Source organism: Bufo gargarizans, chromosome 1 (genome assembly GCF_014858855.1).
Source record: "Bufo gargarizans isolate SCDJY-AF-19 chromosome 1, ASM1485885v1, whole genome shotgun sequence".
Classification (NCBI taxonomy): domain Eukaryota; kingdom Metazoa; phylum Chordata; class Amphibia; order Anura; family Bufonidae; genus Bufo; species Bufo gargarizans.
The window spans coordinates 3861759-3884879 of NC_058080.1; positions in this window are offsets into that span (position 1 = coordinate 3861759).

A 23121-nucleotide genomic window follows, 5' to 3' on the forward strand; every position below is an offset into this window, starting at 1 on the left:
TATGTAAAGGACAAATATCTGGCTTCCTCTTCCTTGCCACAAGGTTAACAGATGGCTGCAGGTCATCAGGGACAGGCAGATCCACTTGTTTTTTTATACCTATATTTTACTCAATTTCTGAATTGTACTTCTGGCTTCCTGAAGGAAATTACATTTAACACAAAACACACAATATCAGGGATGAGTTCTGCAGGACCTTGATGGATGGAGCTTTTTAGAGCACTTTACATGGATTATGGCACTGGCTCTGAGGCTTTTAAGGGTAAATATAATGATTTTCAGATGTATACAATTTGGGGAGACTGCTTTGGAAAAAGAAATTTGCACAGTTTGCGTGTTGGGTATTCATGTCCGATACCAGATTGTTAGTTGTATCTACTCCCTCGTATGGCAGAGCCATATACATGGAGGCATGTATGGAGGGAACACAGCCATGGTTCTAGAACACCAGTCCCATAGTGGTGAATAAATGGTGGTCGCACTTGCACGGTGTGTTCACCTTCTCCTTCCTTTCTGGAGATAGGAGCTGGTCTCAGAGGTGGTAACCGCACTATGTGACACTGATGCATTATCCTAGCCATATGCCATCAGTGTCTGAGATGGGAATAACCCTTTAAGGTAAAAGAAAGTCTTTAGCGATTGCACAGAAGAAAATCGATCAAGAGGCAGCTGAGAAAGTGGTCGTGGAGGTGCGTCATGTGACTGCCGCCATCTTGCCTTCTTCTGAGCGGCGACTGTAACATCTAATGGATGATCCACACCAAATAGTTTAGGGGCTTTGGAAAAAGTGGCTAATCCCTTAGGCACGATCCCTTAGCACTGTGGCAATTTTTTTTGGGGCACCTTGGTAAGCATTTTTCATGTTTTGGGGAAAGCTTGGTAAAAATCAACATGACTGGTTCTAAGTTCCATACTCTGCATGACAAATCTGTCTAGTTGTATGAAGCCATTATTATTTTGCTTTAATATGGGGACCTGGGAATTTGCTTGAGGATGAGGAGGAGGTTGGATGGGAGGGGGTGGTATGGAGGGGGAGGGAGATCCTCGTGTGTACACAGGTGCTTTCAGAGCTGAGCCAAAATGAGGAGCGATGATGAAATCCATTCAGTAGATATTCACAATTCTGCCTAAGTGGATTTAAATGGGAATTCTCAGGCCTAGAACATTATTTTGACCAATCATCGTATGACCTTGTGAGCAGTCTGCTCTTAAAGGCGTACATACCTCATAGGCATCAAATGAAAGTGAGTGTTGAAGCTAATTATTCCCCGTACTGTTAACACGGCTGAAGAATAATGTGCTCTTGTGCATTGCTAGAGCTGCTCATCCTGTCATTTACCAGAATGGTACCTAAGTTCAGAAAACAAGACATTAGCATGATAATACATGGGGACACTTAAAAAAAATCAAATGGCAATACTATAAAATGCTAGTCGTATGCAGATGAGGCAATTATGGCTTAAGTGCTTCAGGAGGGAGACATTTTACACGAGTATTATATGTGCATGTGTGTTATAAGCTTTTCTGGCGACATTAATTTTTAATTTGGAATGCAAATATTGTTTTCAGGTTAAAACTGTTATTGATTTTTGTCTTGTTTTTGTCTTCTTTCATCCTAGCATATACCATTATTTTATATGTCATGTGGCTGGAGACCTGATTTTCTCTCTAACTTAACTACAGTGACCTTTAACCATAAATGTAACCATCTTTTTTCCCATAATGATGCAATTAATTTATTTTAGAAGCATCCATCAATTGGAATTTGTGATGATGTTTTACCATTACTCTGATGTCACAAGGCAGTAATACAGCTGCATTTTATTACCCGCAGTAGGACCGCTGCTGGAACTGAACCTAAATCACTTAAGGGTCTTTAATGATCCAGGTTCCTTCTGTAGAACAATGGGGAGTCTGGGGGTTGTGGCTGCAATATGGACTATAAAATGCAGCCACATTATGGCTTGTGAGAAGCCGCACATCTGCACATTTTCTGCATGGTAAATCTATGTGTATCTTTACATATGAATTTACTGTACATGCATATTAAGATGAGGATTTTATGTATCTATCTATTATCTATCTGTTCTATCTATCTATCTATCTATCTATCTATCTCATATCTATCAATCATATATCTATCTATCTATCTATCTATTATCTATCTTCTATTATTCTATGTTTCTATCAAGGTAAAAGAGGAAAGAATATTTAAAAGAAGAAAAACGGCTACAAGAGGACATAGTTTTAAATTAGAGGGGCAAAGGTTTAAAAGTAATATCAGGAAGTATTACTTTACTGAGAGAGTAGTGGATGCATGGAATAGCCTTCCTGCAGAAGTGGTAGCTGCAAATACAGTGAAGGAGTTTAAGCATGCATGGGATAGGCATAAGGCCATCCTTCATATAAGATAGGGCCAGGGGCTATTCATAGTATTCAGTATATTGGGCAGACTAGATGGGCCAAATGGTTCTTATCTGCCGACATATTCTATGTTTCTATGTTTCTATTACATATCTATCTATCTATCTATCTATCTATCTATCTATCTATCTATCTATCTATCTATCTCATATCTATCTCATATCTGTCTATCTATCATCTATCTATTATCTATCTATATATCTCATCTTCATCTATCTATCTACATATCTATCTCCTATTGTATCTCAATTAAGGGCTCATGCACACAAAAGTATTTTTTGTACATGTCCATTCCGTTTTTGTTGCAGCCCGTATTAGGAACCATTCACTTCAGTGGGTCTGCAAAAAAAAAATATGCAAATGACTCTATGTGCATGGCCGTTCCGCAAAGAACATGTCCTATTCTTGTCCATTTTGCAGACAGGCATCGTTTCAATGGATCTTCAAAAAAAAGAATATAACATGGACCAATGTCATCCATTTATTTTGTGGACCGCAAAATACATATGGTCGTGTGCATGAGCCCTAATTTGTGTGTCATTGGAACAATTTATTTCTCTTCTGTCAGTCGTTTTAATACTCAGCAATAAAATCAGCAACAAAAGGTGGTTAACTTCTCTTTCCTAAGTAAAAACATTCTTTTATTTGCTGCAGAGCTCCTTCAGGTGACCTTTCTACTTGAATTAATAGACTGAAACTAGAATCTCATATTTGACACCTGAGTTCAGTGAAGTTATATTCTGTGTACTGATGTGAGTGTAAGGGTGCTGGCACGCGTCGCTGTTGTGCTGCATTTCTGATGCAGAAAAAAAACGCACCAAAAAAGCCCATGTGGTTTTCCGAATAACCTACCTGTATTTAGGGTGTGTCTTCTTCCAGCAAAGGGAAAACACACATCAGACTTCAATTACATTCATGTAAATCAGTTTTTTATTTAATGTAATTCTGTTACAGTTTTGCTGTGTGTTTTCCGGACATGTTGCAGCACCCTTACTATTTTAGCTTTAGGGCTTTAGTGACTTTCACATTTGCATATTTTAATCAATATTTTCTGTCCGTATTTGTAAGCCAAAACCAAAAGTGGCTCCCACATAGCACACAGACCTATTAAAGTAAATGGTGCAGTTTATAGTTCAGACGGTCAGGTTGGTCTGTAATGAGAAACTCGCAGCATGTACCATTCTTGTCCGTTTTCCATTAAAGATTTATTCAAACGAATGGGTTTGAAAAAAAGCAAACCTACTCGGATGCCATACGGATGTCCTGGTACCTCCATGTTTTGAGGACAGAAATCGGAACTGTCATCTAAATCTGGCTTTACAAATACTGGTGTAAAAAACTGACCCAAATATGCCCATGTGAATTTGGCCTTAGGGTTACGTTCACACATGGCAGATTTATTGCAGGAAATGTTAAAGCTGCTTCTCACATTAAAATGGGACTTGCAGAAATGCAGCCCCATTCCGGATGTTTGGAAAAGATTGTCATTTGTGAAAAATATTGCAGGAAATTTGCCACATGTGGATAAATCTTTTTCTACATAATTAAATGTTCTTAAAATTTTCATTTTAATACTTAACATACATGATCATATAGCTCATAAGCAGCAAGTGCACTTGATCACAAATTCAGTATAAGGCCTCATTCACATGAATGTATTTTCTTTCCGTGTCCGTTCCGTTTTTTATTGCGAACCGTATGCAGAACTATTCATTTCAATAGGTCCGGGAAAAAAAAATGAAGTTACTCCGTGTGCATTCCGTTTCCGTAGGTTCGTATTTCCATTCCGCAAAAAAATAGAACATGTCCTATTATTGTTCGCATTACGGACAAGGATAGGACTATTCTATTAGGGGCCAGCTGTTCCGTTCCGCAAAATACAGAATGCACACGGATGTCATTTGTATTTTTTGCAGATCCGCAAAATACATATGGTTGTATGCATGAGCCCTAAGTATAATCTACTGGCTTTTGCACTTGTCTTACTGGAAGAACATCACCAGAAAAAGAGGTCTACATTTCAGCAAATCAGGCTAGGTTCACATCACATTTGAATATGCTGTAAAAAGTTCGTGTTTATTTTATTTTTATATCACATTAAGAAAATGGACATCAAACAGCACGGTGCAACAGGATCGTAGGGCATCATGTTGTGATAGATTTGCATTGTATAAAAAACGGATCTGAATCCTGTTGGTCAACAGGTCACAAAAATGAGGTAGTCCACATTTGTCTGCCCTATCTGATCTTGACAGAAACTTGTCAAATGGACATTTAACCATGATGGACACGCTATCAAATATATATGGATCTGTTAATGGATCTGTTTGAAGAAAAAATAATCAAATGGATGTTTCAACAGGTTTGCTAAACATGGTACCACAAGTTTTGCAATTTTCTAATATACTTGTTTCAGTTTCTCATGTTATTTTTAGATGTCAGCTTGTAGTCTTTGCACAGTATTGAATTGTATGCAAAGACCTCTCCGATGCCTTCAGAAAGATACCTATTAGTCAGGAAAGGAATATAATAAGATCACTAAACATTCAGACATTAATCATTCCGCTAAAGATCATCTGCAAATGAAAAACTTTTCTAACAACGGCCGACAAGGCCTTGGCCCAGCAAGGCCAAGCGTAGAATGCAAGATGCTGAAAGATGTCTCTGAAAGTCCAAAATTCAATCATCAGCCCAAAAGGTCATCAGACATACAGAATTCATGTCAAAGTGCTTGAGTTTACAGTTAGAATAAAGGAGATCTATATGGGAATCATAGTAGGAGGAAACTTGGCTGTCCGGAAAGAACAGCATGGAAAGACTATGATTTGCCCCTGAGCATCCAGGCAAACATAAGGAATTTTAGAACACCGTGTTCTGGACAGAACAAGGCAAAGACATGCTTTTGAAAACCAGAGAAACCTGATTCCTAGTCTAAAACTTGGTGGTAGAAATGTTTTGGCTTGGGGCAGCCTTGCTGCATCATGGCCTAGGCAGCTCACCGTTATATAATACACTAGAAATTCCTTGTTGTACCACAGGCTGCTTTAGGATAACATGAGACCATCTGTCAAAAGATTGAAGCTTAGCCAAAATAAGGAAAACTCCACAGACGGTGTAAAAATTGACCCATTGTTTCTGATTTCATCTTATATCAGCCTTTCCTCCTCCTTCCAAAACATTGCTTGAACTTCCTGAAATAAACCGTGTACATTACTGTTGGGCAGAAACCAGCAATGCCCATGAATTGTGTTTTTCCCCATATTAAAGAGGACCTTTCCTGGGTCCAGACTTTATAAACTAAGTATCAGGGTATGTAGGGCATACAGCGGCGATCTAAAAGCATTTACTATTTTTTTCTGGGCGCCGCTACGTTCGCCTGCTGTGGCCCCCGTTAAATTCTCCTGCCATGTATGCTAATTTTCGCATCAGTACAGGGAGGAGGAGACTGCCCTGTTTCTCAATGGGCATTTCCTTCTCCCTGGCTGTGAGCTGTCCAATCGCAGCAGAGAGCATCACAGCCAGGGAGAAAAAAAAATCTCACCTTCTCCCTGGCTGTGATGATCTCCGCTGTGATTCGACAGCTCACAGCCAGAGAGAAGGAGATGCCCATTGAGAAACAGGGCAGTCTCCTCCTCCCTGTACCGATGCGAAAATTAGCATACATGGCGGGAGAATTTAACGGGGGCCACAGCGGGCGAACGTAGCGGCGCCTAGAAAAAATAGTAAATGGTTTTAGATCGCCGCTGTATGCCCTACATACCCTGATACTTCGTTTATGAAGTCTGGACCCATGAAAGGTCCTGTTTAAGGGCCCCAGGCTTTTAGTCATGGGAAATAGATTTGTTTGTATTCCACTGATAGCTTTTGAGCAGGTTCATCATGTAAGCATCATACATTAAATGGTTATTCCACTGACATACTTGTCTATTTCTAGTACTGAAGCCTAGTCCCATTCACTTCTGAGCTGCACTACCACACACAGTTGCATTCAAATATATTTTGATGTATCAAACACTGCAGTGGCTTTCTGCTGATGGTGTGGATTCCAGTGACTGCACCCTCACCAATCGCACATTGATGCCCTATCCTAAATATAAGTTATGAATGTAAAGTTCCTAATACTTCTTTAAATGAACTTACCCTACAAGGTACAATGAGATCCAATCCAAAGAGCCAGAGTGGTCTCGCTCTACACTTTAAAGGGGCCCTTTTATCTTTGTCTTACTGATCTATTCTTTGGATAGGTCATCAGCATCTGATCGGCGGGGGTCCTGGGTCCCATTCACTTCAGTGGAGTTCACCTGCGCCCAGGCCACGTGACACAGTCTACTACTGTTAGTGCTTGTGCCTTCTCAAACAGCTGATCAACGGCTTTCTGGGTGTTGGACTCTCGTCAATCAGATGCTGATGACCTATCCAAAGGATTGATCATCAGTAAGAAAAAGGTAAAAGAACCCCTTTAACTTTAAAGGCAGGGTGTTATCATTAAATTACCTATTTACATGTTTTTATGTTGAATATTTTATTTAGAATATTTGGTGATTTTTCTTAAACATTTTCCACTTAAAAAAATTCTAAAATCCCATGTTTTATGCATTGGCCACTAAATGCTAATAATGGCTACTTTCTGCACTTTTTAGCAGTCATCTCATTATCATCACAGGCAGGTATCATCTATAGATAGATAGACAGATCAGTATCCATCACTCACAATAGGTGAGTGACAATACACTATCTACTCCCCCTCCCTACACAATGACTTTAGAACAGAACAGGTCTAGAATACTCTCCCATAGACATTAAGGAACATATTTTGGCTATTGTGTCTGTGAACCAGCAACTCAGGCAAGATGGCTACTCCCTTAATATTGACCAGAAAATAGAGTACAAAAATGACATATGTCACTACATATAGGCAATGCCTTCCTATTAAAAGTATACCGCCCCCCTATACATTATACATATAATAACAGTAGACCAAAGCACTATTTAAAAATGTAATCAGCATTTTTTTCACACAGTATTGCTTTGTGGCAGCTTTTATGATATGTAACTCATTTCATAGCAATCTACATATATTTTCCAGATTTAAAAGTAGTAATGTTTTCTAATACTTTCATGGCTAAAAAATGAGAAGGAAACAAGTAGGGACATGATTTACGCCACTTTTATTGTTCCGAGTGCACTCAAGATAAAGTAGAAGTCCATTATCTTGTATGTGCAAAGTAATCAGCTTACCTCCCGGTATCTGCACAACATTATAGTAGATGAGAAAAAAAAGATTAAAAATATCTGCCATCTACACCAAGTCCCAAACATTTGTGGTATACAAACTCCTAGGGGAATGCATTCCAAATGTAATTATTTGGTGGAACAGAAATGGATGCTGAGCTGTCATTGTTTGCCTCATTTGTGCCTTATCTGTGCTCTTGCAAATAAGGAGGAGGGGGGGATGGGAATCTCCATAGAAACCCAAATCCTCCCCCCAAATAGCGTTCCTCACATTTACAGGGCATAAAAATGTCTTTATGCAAAAACAAATTCAACATGACCTTGTCTTTGGAATAGTATGTGATCTTTTAAACCCAAGCACACGGCTCGGAGGGGGAGGCTATTTTCATGTATTTTCTTGTGCTCGAGTATATAACTGCAACTGTATCGCAGGAGAAAATGAGAACATCTTATATATAAAACATATTGTATCATTTTCATACATGGCAGAAATGTCATTGTTGGTATCATGTTGCGGAATACGGTATGAAAAAAACAATACAGAATTTTGTACGCAGTACGTCACATAGTGCCTTATTGCCATTATATAAGTTTCTTATAAGACGGGCAAGTCTATGGGCCCTCCTGCCGAGAGGAGAGCGAGAGCTCTGTGTTAGCGATCTTTTCTCCTCGTTGTAACAGTCGGCAGGGTCTCAGCACTGATCAAAACATTTAATATGTCACTATCGCATATCAAAAGCTCATTTTGAAGTACAAGAACGCTTTAAGTTTTGCATTTAGGAAGCAAAGCAACTAGGAAAAGTCAGTTCAAAGGTGCTGGTGGTTTGTGAGGGGTTAAACAGCTGGAATTATTTAGTGTCCATCTATCTTGGGGATCTACATACAGAGTTTTAAGATGTTCAGTGCAACTGAGACCTCATGGGGAGTGGAAACTTCCAACGACCAAAGGTTTTCTATTTTACGTTAAAATCTAAATTCTTTCAAAATTCAAAAGTTGCCCTTGGAAACAGCCAAATGATTGTTGTCAGACATATGCCCTAACATCTGTGTTACTATGTATCCGTCATCTCTAAAAACCGTCAGTAAAGCCAGTAAAATGGTCACTTTTACTTAGCATATAGAGTAGAAACATTATGTGGCAAACCTGTAAAATCGATAAGATGTAATATATACTGTATATATATATAAATATCACACCATAACAAATAACTCGAGATGAGCACATTTTTTTAAGTTTTTTTCGATCTGATTCTATCAAATCCATCAGAAGATTGGATTTGGATATGACTAAATTTGATTCGAATCGAAAGTGCACACATTAACCTGCAAAATTGTCTATGATATTCTAGGGTCTCTAAGGACTCCTACCCCAATCCCTTTCAAGCTCTTTAACACAAAGACAGCATTAGTAATGTCAGAGTGACGGTGACCTATATAGCTATGGGTAAATGCATGGTTGATGATAGTAACAAGCAGCCTGTTTTTTAAACACACTGCGCTGTCAGATTGGTTATGCTTTTTAAAATGAAAAACATTCCAAAAATTATCTCTTATTGGGGAAGATGGCGACAGGTGTTTATGCACACATGGTAATATCGGAAAAAGCAATGTCTTGTTCTGAACAGGCAGTCCAAAAATTATCCCTTTGTCAGGAGCAGCAACAGTATAATGTGGAATCTGATGGACAAACAGGAGATATGTGGCTATGGAGATGTAGTGGTAGCAGCAGTTAAAGGGGTTTTCTGAGACTTTATGGCTAGGTCTACACGACGACATTTGTTGCACGACAAAAAGTCGCGCGACAAATAGGGCGCAACATTTGTTGCGCAACATTTTGTTGCACTAATGTCGCGCAACAATTTTTATAATGGCAGTCTATGGTGTCGCACTGCAACATGCGACATGCTGCGACTGCGACAGTCGCAGAAAAATCCATTTAGAATGGATTTTCTGCGACTGTCGCGTCGCAGTCGCAGCATGTCGCATGTTGCAGTGCGACACCATAGACTGCCATTCTAAAAATTGTTGCGCGACATTAGTGCAACAAAATGTCGTGCGACAAATGTCGTTGTGTAGACCTAGCCTAATACTGATTATCTATCCTCTGGATAGGTCATCAGTATCTGATCGATCGGGGTCCGACACCTGGGAACTCCACCGATCAGCTGTCTTATGAAGGCAGTGGCATTCGCAGTAGTGCAGTGGCCTTCTCTCATCTTTCCCTAGACCAAATTACATCACATTCATAGGTCACAAGGCTTATGCGCAGCTGAGCCCTATTGTAGTGAATGGAGCTGAGCTGCCTTACTAAGCACAGCCATTATACAATGTATGGCGCTGTGCTTGGTGAGAAGGGAGAAGGTTGTGGCACTCACAGGAGTGGCGATGCCTTCTCAAACAGCTGATGGTGGGCGTTCCAGGTGTCAGACCCACACCGATCAGATAAAGATGACCTATCCATGGATAGATCATTGATATATAAGTGTCAGAAAACCCTTAACATTTTGCAATCTGATGATCAGAAGGTGTAAGGCTGTGAAGGTGCAGTAGTAGTAGTAAGGTGGAAGTAGCTGCTGCAGCAGTACTGTATAGTACATGACTGACAGACAGACCGCAGAAGTGGTATCAAAGTCACTTTCAGCAATGCCAGATCTAGATCTAGCCATACTGTAGGTGTGTAAAAAATTCCTTACCGATCCCCTGGAATAGTACAGTGAATAACAGAACAACTTGTCAGGTTCACTAGTCCAACTGTGACAAATGGAATTTTTGTAAAACAATTTAGAAAAATTTGTTAGAAAAAATTGCTCAATTGGACAAAGCCCGCTACTATATGGTATTGTAGAGAAATATTGTCATAATTATTCTGCATCAGCACCAGTAGCGGCATCACCTACTGACAAGCATACAGCTTTATAGCAAAAAATACACAACTGTCCGCTACAATGTAACAGTGAGTGACGCAGAAGAACACGGCAGGTACACTAGCCTGACTATGATGAATGGAATTTTTGAATACTTTTTTTTTGGGGGGGAAATGCACAATTGGACACAGTCTGCAGCAAAAATATACACTGTCCATGATGCTGCAAAATGGAAGAATCATTTTAACAGATTTTTTTGGGTAAAAAAATTTGCAGTTCGATGGTGTTCAATTATATGCTTAAAACATTGGCAGTCAGTACATATGATTTTTTAGTTATAAGTTGGGCTGCTAGCTTGAAGTAATGTAACTTTACATAGCAAAGAAAGCATAGGATTGTGAATGGTTGGCTGCAGTACCACAATATACACACTAAATGACTCCTGTCCTGCCCCCAGCTAAACCCCTTTCTTTCTGTCAATTAATTAAACCAATATGTGTACCTAAATCCATAAATCTTTCCCTATAAGACCTTGTCTTTCTTTGTTTATTGTGTGTCATAGATGTCCAGCCTCATCGATGTTGAAGCTCAGAAATATATCATTTTCTTGTTTGGGATCATAGTGTATATCGTCCCTCCTGATTGGTTAAGACTGACTGTCAGGCATTATGAGTGAGCCTTCCCGGCCCAGGTCATATGACTCTCCATCATCTTCCCTACCCTGCTGTGCTCTCTACTGTACTATGATATGTAAAAGGATGGATGCCATTAGCGATTAGTCTCAAAACGCTTTGTTTGAAAGATTAATTTTTGGGAAATTCTAAACAAATCAATTTACATAGAATCAATTTGCTCATCTCTACAAATATCTAAATGTATCAATTATATTAATCATTAAGTTAATAAAAATACCCAGTTAGAAGCCATAGTAGACAAAGGGGAATGCAGGATGAGGCGGAGTACCATCAGTAACAATAATGATACATCCAAGAAAACAAATTGTGCCCTATATTCTGTATTCATGATGTGAATGAAAATCCGTAGAAGATACATAAATGCATACATTGTATGTAGATTTCTGTTTACCGAGGAACGTTGTATATTGGTGTTTAAACTGTTGGTTTAAGAACCTTATTTTAATCTTCAGGAGAGTTTTGACAATACATACGCCTGCTGATGAGGTTCTTTTACTCATGAGAGCATTTCTGAAGATGGCATCCCAAGTGATTTGCTATTGAAGAGCATAGCGCCAAAGGTAGCAATTGACTGGAAATGAAAAGTGTATTGGTTGCTATGAGACTGCCGAGGTTGATGCTGCTTAGTGTTGCCTTTTTAGAAAATGACTAGAGGGACTAAAAATGTATGACCTATCCTCCTGATCGGTCATCAATATCAGATCGTTGGGAGTCTGACTCCTGGCACATCCACCAAGTGCTGTGTCCTCTTCCTCGCCCTGTTTTAATTTGTATTACGGCCTTTGTGAATGAGGTTGAGCTGCGGTACCAGCACAGACAGTATACAATGTATGGTACTGTTCTTTGTAAACTAAGAAGTGGCCCCTGCATTTTTCTAGTTGATGGAGACCCTTCCAACAACTGATCAATGGGGTTCCCAGGTGTCAGATCCCCACTGCTCAGATATATTTGACCTATCCTACGAATTGGTCATCTTTGTCTCACCTGGAACATTGGTGGCATCAATCAATGGCGGATTACATTAGGGGCATTCGGGTCAGCAGCCCCGGGCCCAGCATCGCTGGTGGGCCAAACGCTGACCCGAATGCCTGCATATTGCAGCAGGGCATGGAAGCACATAGTTCCCTGCCCCACTGCTGATCACCGCCATAGGCTTCAGGCCTAGTAGGCCTAAAGCGTATGCGGTAGTGAAATCCAATGCAGGCATGCGTGATGATGTCATCGCGCACGCCGGTGCTGGGAGGCAGCACAGTGACGTGTGCGAGCCTGCCATAGCGTTCCTGGACATAGGTGAGTGTCACGTACCAGTGACCAGACCAGCCCACCGCATCACGTGACAAGGGTTGCCCAAGCCCTTTAGGCCAATTCACCTCACACTACCACACGCTGTTATGCCCTGCGCCAGGCCGTAACTCGAACATAAATCACCACCTGAAGCCTGCAAGCACACCCACGCAATAACACGAAAATGTTGCTGCCACCACCCGCCAGTTATAAGGTCGACAGGACTTGCAAGCAGACACACACACGCGGTAATAAACCTCACGGAAAAACATCCAGCCTCAGACTGCACACACTCTTCATGGAGCTAACAGGTTCTTAAGGTTACAAGACTCACCATCAAACTTTTAGGTTTAATGTATAAAAAAATAGACAGTACTTGGTTACAAAAAATGATTAACAAGAGACATACATAAATGCCAAACAGTTGTAAAATAAAAAGGAGAGAACAAAGAAAGTTCTAATACTTAACATTTGTGTGGTAAAAGTCCTTTCCTCCCAGGAGATTTGGGCAGAGTAATGGTGCACAAACCAATTCGATTGGATCTCCCACTTTGTGACACCCAAATATCCAGGGATTGCATTTCTATGCCTTTCCTTCAGGGGCAGGCCTGAGGGGGATTCTCACTCCCACCTCTGGTTCAGCACCTCTGGGCCAAGCTACATTACCCATGCAGCCGGCCCCCTGGCCAACTAGGGAACAGGTATGAAAATATCAAAAAGATAGTTTCCCAGTTGCCCTGGTGAAGATACAGACCCCAGCCCTTCTTCATAATTCATGTCTCATTGTTCCGAGTCCTAGCATATCTAATGCTACACATCCAGGACGCTCGGAAGATGACATCCTTATTTTAAGAAAATGTAGGCGAGTTGATATGCCATGTCTGGTGTCCATGCGATGCCCCCATCATACCAGAGATGATAAGCTAGATTTTTGGGACATCCGATCCCTCCTGAACAAGTTATGAAGGATTACGGATTATGGTTCAGGCTCTGGTTAGGAAGCCCCCATGCTGACACAAGGCGCCGGAGAGTCTGCTGTCCCCTGTCCCGAGTGTGACCAGCAAACAGGCCCATCATCGTTAGCATCTCTGTGCTAACTACCCCCCGGGAAGCAGGCTGCTGTTTTCCCAGGTATATGACATACATCTCGGCCTATATGCAGCCTTAAACCAATATATCAATGGCTGCTGGCCTGGCAACACAAATACATAAGTACATACTGTATATATATATGTGAATCACACCAGAACATGTTACACCACAACACATACCCATAAAACATATATTATCACAGCAAACATTATAATAAGTAAATATTTAGCTTTTATTTTATTTTTTTAAATTATTTTATGTGCCAACTTAGGGGAAACATGGGGGGGGGGGCACACAAAGTTTTTTTGTCACCTTATATCACTAAAAGCGCAACAGCAAGCGATCAAAAAGGCATTTGGCCCCCAAAATAATACCAATCTAACCGTCACCTCATCCCGCCAAAAAAATGAGCTCCTACCTAAGACAATCACCCAAAAAATAAAAAATAAACTATGGCAGACACTAAAACATGATTTTTTTTTTCTTTAAAAAATATTATTGTGTATAACTTAAATAAATTTAAAAAGTATACATATTAGGTATTGCCACATTTGTAAGGACCTGCTCTATAAAAATATCACATGACCTAACCCCTCAGGTGAACATCGTAAAAAAAATTGTACCAATCAAGCCGTCATCTCATGCCAAAAAATATGAGCCCATACATAAGGCAGTCGCCCAAAAAATAAACAAAAACTATGGCTTTCAGAATATAGAGACACTAAAAAAGAAAACAAACAAACACAAAGAGTGGTCATATTTGATATTGTCGCGTCCGTAACAACCTACTCTGTAAAAATACCACATGATCTAACCTGTCAGATGAACATTGTAAATAACAAAAAATAAAAATGGTGCCAAAACAGCTATTTTTTGTTACCTTGCCTCACAAAAAGTGTAATATAGAGCAACCAAAAATCATATGTACCCTAAAATAGTACCAACAGAACTGCCACCTTATCCCGTAGTTTCCAAATGGGGTCACTTTTTTGGAGTTTCTACTCTAGGGGTGCATTCAAATGTGACATGGCAGGTTAAAATTATCCCAGCGAAATCTGCTTTCCAAAAACCATATGGCGTTTCTTTCCTTCTACTCCCTGCCGTGTGCCCGTACAGCAGTTTACGACCACATATGGGGTGTTTCTGTAAACTACAGAATCAGGCTAATAAATATTGAGTTTTGTTTGGTTGTTAACCCGTGCTTTGTTAGTGGAAAAAATTGATTAAAATGGAAAATCTGCCCAAAATTTGAAAATCTGAAATTTCATCTACATTTTCCTTTAATTCTTGTAGAACACCTAAAGGGTTAACAAAGTTTTTAAAATCAGTTTTGAATAGTTTATGGGGCATATTTTCTAAAATGGGTGGTTTCTATTATATAAGCCTCACAAAGTGACTTGGACTGGTCCTTAAAAAGTGGGGTTTGGAAAAGAAATTGGGAAAGAAAATGTAATTTGCAAAATTACCCAAACATGAAGTAGACATATGGGAAATGTAAAGCAATAACTATTTTAGGAGGTATCACTATTAGTGATGATCGAGAATGCTCGGCACATGGCGGTATTCGGCCGAATAACGCATGTGCTCGAGCGCAATGCTCAAGTCTCCACCCCTCATGTTTCTTGGTTGCTAGGCAGCCAATGAATGTGCAGGTAAGTACTGCCCTCACTGTAATGCCATAGCCATGTTGGCTGATGGCATTACAGTGATTGGCTGGCCAGAAGGTGTCATCTATATAGCACCCGATGACGCATGTTCAGCTCATTCTTAGTCAGGGAGAGCTGTGCTAAGGAAGGGACAGACAGTGTAGGGAGTGATTTAGGAATATTATTACCACCAAAACTTTTCAGAGATCCAAAAGTCCGTCTTTCTTAGTGCGCCTGCGCCGAATACTGAATGGGACGGCGCAGGTGCAAGATTTACACGGCAGACGGGCCAGCAGGAGAAACAACGCTGGCCTGGCCCTGTCAATCAAGACAGAAGGGTGTGGAAATGAGGTGGGCGAACTGAGCCTCTAGGAGCTCATTTGCATATAATACAAGTTAAAATTACACGAAAACGGGGGCATACTTACATAAAAGAAATGCAGAGTTAAATTCATCTATAATGTCAGCCTGTTTAATAGCGAAAATTGGGGTGACAGAAACCCTTTAAGGACTATTGAGTTGCAGCAGCAATCTATATTTTTAGCGCAACCTTGGCTAAATAGCTTAAACTTTACAACTTCTAAGGACTATTGTGTGTAGCAGCAATATCTATTTTTAGCGCATCCTGCGCTAAATAGCGTACAATAGTTAGACCGCTGCAGACAGCGACATTCGCTGCGCCACATCTCATGTGTAAAGTCTGCGCATCCCACAAATATCTGTGACATACAGTGTACTTTTTCAATAGACGGTGTCCGCTGCGGACAGTGACATTAGCTGCGCCACATCTCCAGTGTAAGTCTAAACTTCTAAGCCCTTCAAAGCCCAAAAAAAGAAAATGTAATTTCCAAAATGATCCAAACATGGAGTAGACATATAGGAAATGTAAAGTAATTACTATTTTAGGAGGTATCACTATTAGTGATGATCGAGCATGCTTGGCCGAACACCTGTTCGGCTCGAGCATCTCAATGCTCTGCACATGGCGGTATTCGACCGAGTCTCCGCCCCGCACGTTTCTTAGCTGCTGCGCAAGCCAATAAACGTGCAGGTAAGTACTGCCCTCAATGTAATGCCGTAGCCATGTTGGCTGATGGCATTACAGTGATTGGCTGGCCAGAAGGTGTCATCTATATAGCACCCGATGACGCATGTTCGGCTCATTCTTAGTCAGGAAGAGCTGTGCTAAGGAAGGGACAGACAGTGTAGGGAGTTATTTAGGAATATTATTACCACCAAAACTTTTCAGAGACCCAAAAGTCATTTTAAAGGGTTTCTGTCACCCCAATTTTCGCTATTAAACAGGCTGATATTATAGATGTGAAAATGTCACCTGAATTTAACTCTGCATTTCTTTTATTTAAATATGCCCCCGTTTTTGTGTAATTTTTACTTTTATTATATGCAAATGAGCCTCTAGGAGTGGGGGGGGGGGGGGGCGTTGCACCTGCATCTAGAGGCTCCGTTCGCCACCTCATTTCCATGCCCTTCTGTCTTAATTGACAGGGCCAGGACAGTGTTGGTTCTCCTGCTGGCTCCGTCTGCCGTGTAAATCTCGCGCCTGCGCTGTCCTGTTCAGTATTCGGCGCAGGCGCAGTGATATATAAAATAAAAGAAATGCAGAGTTAAATTCAGGTGACATTTTCACATCTACAGTCATGGTGGTTTTTTGTAACATTTTTAATAAAAGGTTATTTCATCTCCGTTTCAACAATACAGAGAGATTAAAGTAATCCAACTAAACAAAGAAAACTGAAGAAAAGTCTTTTCAAGATCTTCTGTAAATGTCATTCTACAAAAATGCCTATTCTAACTGAGGAAAAAGATAGGACACCCTCACATGTATTCCCTCTTAAATTGGCTCAGATCTCACACAGGTATATCACACCAGGTGCACATAATTAGTAGATCGTTACTCTGCATGTTGAATGAGGCTTGCCCTATTTAAACCTCAGACATTTAGTTTGGTGTGCTCCTGACTGTTGAAGTGAGAGTGAGCACCATGGTGAGAGCAAAAGAGCTGTCAGAGGACTTCAGAAAAAAGATTGTAGCAGCCTATGAGTCTGGGAAGGGATTTAAAAAGATCTCAAAAGATTTTGAAATCAGCCATTCCACTGTCCGGAAGATAGTCTACAAGTGGAGGGCTTTCAAAACAACTGCCAACATGCCCAGGACTGGTCGCCCCAGCAAGTTCACCCCAAGAGCAGACCGCAAGATGCTAAAAGAGGTCTCCAAAAACCCTAAAGTGTCATCTCGAGAACTACAGCAGGCTCTGGCCACTGTTGATGTAGAAGTACATGCCTCTACAATCAGAAAGAGACTGTACAAGTTTAACTTGCATGGGAGGTGTGCAAGGAGGAAACCTTTGCTTTCCAATAGAAACATCGAGGCCAGACTGACATTTGCCAGAGATAAAGTTGACAAAGACCAGGACTTCTGGAATAATGTTCTTTGGACAGATGAGTCCAAAATTGAATTATTTGGACACAACAGCAGAGGACATGTTTGGCGTAAACCAAACACAGCATTCCAAGAAAAGAACCTCATACCAACTGTGAAGCATGGAGGTGGAAGTGTCATGGTTTGGGGCTGCTTTGCTGCAGCAGGACCTGGTCAGCTCACCATCATAGAATCCACGATGAATTCTACTGTGTATCAGAAGGTGCTTGAAGAACATGTGAGACCATCAGTTAGAAAATTAAAGCTGAAGCGGAACTGGACCATGCAACATGACAATGACCCAAAACATACTAGTAAATCAACCAAAGATTGGCTGAAAAAGAAGAAATGGAGAGTCCTGGAATGGCCAAGTCAAAGTCCAGATTTGAATCCCATTGAGATGCTGTGGGGTGACTTGAAAAGGGCTGTACGTGCAAGAAACCCCTCAAACATCTCACAGCTGAAAAAGTTCTGCATTGAGGAGTGGGGTAAAATTTCCTCAGACCGATGTCGAAGACTGGTAGATGGCTACAAGAACCGTCTCACTGCAGTTATTTCAGCCAAAGGAGGTAACACTCGCTATTAGGGGCAAGGGTGTCCTATCTTTTTCCTCAGTTAGAATAGGCATTTTTGTAGAATGACATTTACAGAAGATCTTGAAAAGACTTTTCTTCAGTTTTCTTTGTTTAGTCGGATTACTTTAATCTCTCTGTATTGTTGAAACGGAGATGAAATAACCTTTTATTAAAAATGTTACAAAAAACCACATGCTTTCAAAGGGTGTCCTAATTTTTTCACATGACTGTATAATGTCAGCCTGTTTAATAGCGAAAATTGGGGTGACAGAAACCCTTTAAGTACTATTGTGTGTGGAAGCAGCAATCTATATTTTTTGCGCAACCTTGGCTAAATAGCTAAAACTTCTAAAGACTATTGTGTGTGGCTGCAATATCTATTTTTAGCACGTCCTGCGCTGAATAGCGTACAATAGTTAGGCCGCTGCAGACAGCAACATTAGCTGCGCCACATCTCCAGTGTAAAGTGTGCGCATCCCAAAAATATCTGTGACATACAGTGTCTTTTTTCAATAGATGGTGTCCGCTGCGGACAGTGACATTAGCTGCGCCACATCTCATGTGTAAAGTGTGCACATCCCAAAAAATGTCTGTGGCATCCAGTGTACTTTTTCAATAGACGATGTCCGCTGCAGACAGTGACATTAGCTGCGCCACATCTCCAGTGTAAAGTGTGCGCTTCCAAAAAATATCTGACATCCAGTGTACTTTTTCCGTAGACGGTGGACGCTGCGGACAGTGACATTAGCTGCGCCACATCTACAGTGTAAAGTGTGCGCATTCAAAAAATATCTGGGACATACAGTGTACTTTTTCAATAGACGGTGTCTGCTGCGGACAGTGACATTACCAGTGCCACATCTGCAGTGTAACGTGTGCGCTTCTAAAATGTATCTGTGACATACAGTGTTCTTTTTCCATAGACGGTGTCCGCTTCTGACAGTGACATTACCAGTGGTACATCTCCAGTGTAACGTTTGCAGTAAAAAAATCTATCTGTAACATACAGTGTACTTTGTCAATAGACGGTGTCCGTTTCTGACTGTGACATTACCAGGGCCACATCTGCAGTGTAACGTGTGCGCTTCAAAAATTTATCTGTGACATACAGTGTACTTTTTTGCATAGACTGCATACAGTGACATTACCGGTGGTACCTCTCCTGTATAACGTTTCCTCATCCCAAAAAGAAAGCGAGCAGTAAGGGACGGGGCAGTGGCCGTGATGCTGATGGTTCACACAGAGGCCGTGGCCCTGGGCGCGGTGAAACTGTGCCTGCTGCCAGAGCACAAGAAAAACAATAATTCACGATACCTAGCTTCATGTCCCAGTTTGCAGGGCGGTGCAGGACACCACTCTTGAAGTCAGACCAGTGCAACCAGATGGTCGATTGGATTGCAGCAGATAATGCTTCCAGTTGTTTAAGCACCATCCTGTCTTCCACCAAGTCCAGTCTCAGTAGCCAAGAGTCTGCTTAACCAAATCCTCACCCTGAATCTCCTTCCTCCCACCATGGAGAGTCTGGGCAAACAAGTGATCCCACTCGGATATTCCAATGAGCTCTTTTCAGCTCCATTCCTTGATTTCGCCCTCTCACCAAGCATCTTGAAAAGGGACAGATCTTGTGCCCTGATTCCCAAACTCTTGAGCATCCACAATCACAAGAAGATGTCGGTGGGGAACGGCAATTACTGTTTTAATAAGGTGGATGATGATGAGACACAGTAGCTAATAACTCAACGGCAATTACTGTCTCAAGAGGTTGATGAAGAGGATAAGACACAGTTGTCAATTACTGAGATAGTGGTTAGGTCAACAAGTCAGGAGGATGAGCAGAGTGAGGAAGTCGAAGAGGAGGTGGTGGACGAGGAAGTCGCTGACCCAACCTGGGAAGGTGGAAAGCTGAGCAAGGACAGCATTACAGAGGGGGAGGGATCTGTTGGACCACAACAGGCTGGAAGAGGCAGTGGGGTGGCAAAAGGGAGAAGGCGGGCCACACCAAACAGGCCCGCAACTGTTCCACGGAGCACCCCCTTGCGGAAATCTCCCTTGCCAAGGGGTAGGTGTTCTGCAGTATGGCGATTTTTGAGGAAAGTGCGGATGACAAAAGAATAGTAGTTTGCAACATGTGCCATAACAAAATGAACCGGGGTTTGAACACTTGCAACCTCACCACCACCAGCATGATCCGCCACATGGCATCCAAGCACCGTAATAAGTGGGAAGAATGCCTTGGTCCACAATCTGCGGGTCACACCACTGCCTCCTCTTCCCCTGTGTTATGTGCTGGCCAATCGCCTGTCGAAGCGCAGGCCCGGACCTTTGCAAGCACCATCAGCGACCACATCCACTTCCATGTCCCAGCACAGCATCCAAATGTCCTTACCCCAGGCATTTTAATGCAAGCGCAAATACCCAGCCACCCACAGGCTATAGCACTAAATGTGCAGCTTTCCAAATTACTAGCTCTGGAAATGTTGCCATTTAGGCTTGTGGACACTGAGGCCTTCTGCAGCCTGATGTTGGCAGCCGTCCCGCGTTACGCAGTCCCCAGACATCACTATTTTTCAAGGTGTGCTGTGCCCGCCTTACACCAACATGTGTCCCGTAACATCACACTTTCCCTGACCAACGCAGTTACTGGGAAGGTCCACTTAACCACGGACACGTGGACAACTGCATTCGGCCAGGGACACTACATTTCCCTGACGGCAAACTGGTGAGATGGCACAGGTGCTACCGACGCCAAAGATTGCCGTCCCTAATTCCATCAGGGTTTCCGCCACTACCTACGTTAGTGGCTCCAACCCCCACTTCTCCTCCTCCTCAACTTCCACCTTCGAATTATCTGCGTGCAGCACCAGTCAGTCATCAGTCGGTAGCTGGAAGCAGTGTAGCACTGCAGTGTGGAAGCGGCAACAGGCCGCACTGGCCGCACTGAAGATAATATGCTTATGGGACAAACAGCACACCACCGCAGAGCTGTGGCAGGGGATAAGAGGCCAGACTGAGCTGTGGCTCTCACCACTGAATCTAGAACCAGACATGGTTGTTTCTTGGCAAGCTGACACACATCCCATGCCTAGTTCACGTCTTAAACTTAGTGGTTCAGTAGTTTCTCAAAATCTACCCCAATTTGCCTGAGCTACTGGTGAAGGTGCGCCACGTGTGTGCACTTTTCTGAAAGTCATTGACAGCTTCAGTCGGTCTGTCAACGCTGCAGCAGCGCTTGGAATTGCCAGCTGTTGTGCGACGTGAGCATGCGCTGGAACTCTACGTTTCAAATGTTGGCCAGGCTTTGTGAGCAGCAGAGAGCAGTAGTGGAATACCAGCTGCAACATGGTCATCGCCTTTCCAGTCAGCTTCCGCTATTCACAAGCGATGCATGGGCATGGATGTCTGACCTCTGTGAGGTTTTAAGAAACTTTGAGGAATCAACATAGATGGTGAGCGGCGATAACGCTATTATCAGCATAACCATCCCACTTCTTTGTCTACTCAAACGACCGCTGCTCACAATTAAGGACGACGCTTTGCATAAGGAAGAGTTGGAAATGGGGGAAGACATTAAACAGGGTGATAGCCAGACCACCCTCAGTTCAGCTTCTTAGCGTGAAGAGGGGGAGGAGGAGCAGGAGACGGTTGCCTCCGCTACAGAGGGTAGTACCCATGGAAGTTTAATTCCACCTGTTCTGCGTGGGTGGGCAGAAGAGGAGGAAGAGGACGAGGAGATTGAGAGTGATCCTCCTGATGACGAAGTCTTGCCTGTTGGCGAAGTCTTGCCTGTTGGTACTCTGGCACACATGGCTGACTTCATGTTAGGCTGCCTTTCCCGCGACCCGCGCGTTAAACGCATTTTAGACAACACCGATTACTGGTTGTTCACCCTTCTCGACCCCCGCTACAAATAGAACTTCTCATCTCTCATTCCTCTGGCGGAGAGGACGAGCAAAATGGTGCAATACCAGATGATCCTTGTTGAAAAATTGCTCCAAAAATGTAAAGCTGACAACGCTGGCGGCAGAGTCCATAGTTCCTTGGCCAACCAAGGAGAGGAGACAAGGGGAACACACACCAGTTCCAACAGAGGCAGGGCAACACTCTCTAAAGCCTGGGACAGTTTTCTGACACCCCTCCAGCACCCTCACCCTGATGCGCGTTTGTCACGGCCATGGCTATGACCGTGACTCCTTAACCGCATGCGGTTGCCTGCGGTTTAGTTTGGGTGTTCGACCACAGGTGAGGGCCGCTGGTGTGTGGCCTCACTTGTGGTTGCCGTGGGCAACTAGTTGTGTTGTGTATGTGTCAGCAGAGCAGCCTGAGCGGTGCTAGGCAGCTTGCTGCAGTGGCATGCGGTTACACCTGACTACCTCTATGTTAGGTGTGTGTGTATGGTGTGCACTGTGTTTTATGTATTGTGTGCACTTCCCCTTTAAGTGGTGTTTTCCCTTCCCTGGTGGTGGAAGGGTTAACTCCCTTTCTGTGTGTGTGAGACACTGGGTGTGTCTGTGTGGGTGTGGCCACTTAGGCCTTTAAAGCCTCTGTGTTTGGCATGGCTCAGTGGGTTGCTTCAGCCATGCTTAGCTGGAGCAGCCTCCTGTGAACTCCATCTGCCAGTGGGGGCCACCCTTGTGGTCATAAAACTATCTGTGACTCTTTAGTTTATGTTGATGTCCACTTGATGTTTTCTTTTGTTATGTTATGCACCTATGGATCTGGGTTCCTGTGTGTTTGTGTGTGTGCTGTGTCAATTTGTGTTGACACTTGCTGTCTTGCACGGGATCCAGTCTGAGTGTCTGTGGCAGGTAGGTGTGGAAGTGCTTTTCAGCCTCCTGCCATATCCATAGGCTGTTTATGTTCCTTTCCCTGC